The sequence below is a fragment of the Rissa tridactyla genome, chromosome Z (assembly GCF_028500815.1).
Source record: "Rissa tridactyla isolate bRisTri1 chromosome Z, bRisTri1.patW.cur.20221130, whole genome shotgun sequence".
Classification (NCBI taxonomy): Eukaryota; Metazoa; Chordata; class Aves; order Charadriiformes; family Laridae; genus Rissa; species Rissa tridactyla.
In genome coordinates this window covers 62,442,621-62,445,689 of record NC_071497.1, presented here as the reverse complement: position 1 = coordinate 62,445,689, position 3,069 = coordinate 62,442,621, and positions in this window count along the sequence as shown.

The following is a 3,069-nucleotide window of genomic DNA, read 5'->3' as shown; positions in this document are numbered from 1 at the left end:
ACCACACCTCCTGCTTACAAATGTTATCGACGTTTATCGACATCTTCTGGTTGATCCATGGGCTTCAGGGAACTTCAGGCTGTGAACTGAGGGCTTTTGCACAGGAGGCGGGATTTGTGGATTAAACTTTTAAGGGGTCTTCACAAGGTGGCTGAAATAGGAGAGCCGGCATTTCTCCTGACCAGCTTATGCTTCCCATGAAGAGGCCCCCACGTGCACTGGGAACAATTTGCAAATCTGCAAATTAAAAAAAAAAAAAAAAATCTTTGATTTCTGACCAGTGAAATTATGAAATTTTAATTTGCTAGCAGCCATACTCCTCTGTGCTCCCATCCCTCCATCTCTTCCCAGTTAAAGTCTACCCAAGCTTGTTACTTCAAAGAAATCCAACACGCATCTGGCCATTGCTGAGACTCGTGCAACACATGACGCTAGCAGAAGCAGACTTGAAATAGGCAAGGCCACTAGTTACAGTCCCCCTTCTTCTCACCTCTCCAATCTCCTCTCTCGGAGCCACTTGATCTGTATCCCTTTCCCTGTGCCATTCCTCCCCCACTCCACCTCACTTCACATCAGTTGATTTCTGATTTGTCCTGCCTCAGTGCTGAACTAAGGACCAAAATCATGTGTTGGGATGTCCCAAAACCAGTTTGATACATGGCTAGAAAAAAGCTGCTAACTCACAATATGGGCATGTCCAATCTTCTGCCTCAATTTTCCCATTAGTTTCAACTGGACATTTTAGTCCCCTGTGCTCTTCTGTAGCACCTCCGTAACACTTCATGTGTTATTCAGGACGTTGCTCCACTTTACCTGTGAGTGAAGCGATCCCTGTGCAGAGACCCTACTAGTATACTGGAGGTGGGGTGAAACCAGCTGGGTGTCAGGCACTTCACTGAGGATAAATATCAAAACCCACCCATGTGGAGGACTTCCCAGCTTCGTGAGTGTTACCAGAAGAATCCTGAGTGACCTAGTGCATGCATGCATGAATAGCCATATAATGGCTTTGCAAGCAAGATCAGGCTTAGATAGAAGCATGGTGATGTTGATGCCTTGCCCAAAAAGCGGGGGCATCAAGGGAGGGATGCCACAGGTGGGAGCACTAAGAACTGGCTATTCAAAGCAAAGAAAGTGCTCAGGGAACTCACAAGGCACATGTGCCAAGGTTCTGGTTCATCCACCAAATCACCAGGCTGCTGGGGGTCGACTTCATTTCAGTTGGTATGTCTTAAACAAAAAATCTGATCCCAACAATCTGTGTAATTAGAAATACACCTAGGAAACTAGGACCAGAGCAAATTGCTCAATTGCAAGGAAGAAAAGAAGAGATACCCAGTGAAGGATGTGAAGCAATGGTCCTGAGAAAAATTAAAAGACTGAATGTATTTTTGGTGGAAGCGCTTACAGGCTTGGAAACATTAGCAGGGAAATCCTCTCCTGCTGCTTGATCCTGACAGTGGTCAGGACAATAAGGCTTTGCACTTAATAATACAAAATAATGCAAAATATACAGGCTTGCTGTAAAAAAACCCGCAATTCTACAACTCACCTTTCCTAATGGAAACAAGTTGCAAGGCTCTATATATCAGCCCGATCTTTGTCAGATGGAAAGGGGTGACATAATACAGTGCAGCCAATTCCTGCTAACTGGTCTATCTGATTCCTGCCAGCAGTGTCCTTTAAAAATGAGAGTTACTGGTACATACCATTTTACTAGTGAGAACTGCTGCAGTATAGTTCTGATACTGGGTGGTAGGATGCAGCCCCATTTTCAGGGCACCAGAAACTCTTAAACCTGCTGAGCCCTGGCAGAACCTCACTCTGCAGCACCATATATGAAACTACCACAAGCAGGCTGAATATATCATGTACAAGATAAGGACAGACACACTTCCTTTAAAGAACAGTAAAAGTAAAGGAGAAAACTCATGTGCGGGTTGGGAAAGCAAGTCAAAGAAGAACTTGGGAGTGTTGGTTGATGAGAGGCTCCACTTGAGCTGGCCATATGTGCTCGCAGCCCAGAAAGCCAACTGCATCCTGGTCTGCACCAAAAGAAGTATGGCCGGCAAGTTGAGGGAAGTGATTCTGCCCCTCTACTCTGCTCTGGTGAGACCCCACCTGGAGTACTGTGTCCAGCTCTGGAGCCCTCAGCACAGGAAGGACATGGACCTGCTTGAGCAGGTCTAGACAAGGGCCACGAAGACGATCAGAGGGATGGAGCATTTCTCCTATGAAGACAGATTGAGAGAGTTGGGGTTGTTCAGCCTGGAAAAGGCTCCAGAAAGACCTTACAGTGGCCTTTCAGTACATAAAAAGGGTCTACAGGAACGATGGGGAGGGACTCTCTATCACGGATTGCCGTGAGTGAGCAAAGGGTAATGGTTTTAAACTGAAAGAGGGTACGTTTAGATGAGATACTGGGAAGAAATTCTTTACTCTGCGGGTGGTGAGGCACTGCAACAGGTTGCCCAGAGAAGTTGTGATGCCCCATCCCTGGAGGTGTACAAAACCAGGTTGGACGGGGCTTTGAACAACCCAATCTAGTGGGAAGTGTCCCTGCCCATGGCAGGGGGAGTTGGGACTAGATGACCTTTAATGTCCCTTCCAACCCGAACCATTCTATGATTCTATGATAACTTCTAATGCCCAGTTTCCCTTGCCGCCTCTGCAATGCCTCCTCTTAAGTGCAACGCTGCCAGGCCCACAGCGCCACGTACCACCAGTCACACCTCACAAAATGGGGGGAACACAGTCCTCTACGACACAACACCGCCCAAAACCACAACGCTTCTTTACCCACCAGACACCCAAGGCAGGGACAATAAACGCAGGGACCGCAATAGACATCCCCCAACTCGGATGGCTGCAAACGGCGGACGTCGACGCCGCGCTTCCCGACCCCTCCGCTGAGGGCGCCTGCGCCCGGCGCATGCGCCCTGGCCGGGGAGAGGTCGGCTTCCGCGCCGCTCCGCTCCCTTCCGTTCCGTTCGGTCGTGTCCGGTCTCTTCCCGCAGCGGTGTCCGGGCGGCCGCGGAGGATGAGGTGCCCCCGCTGCGGGGGAGGCGG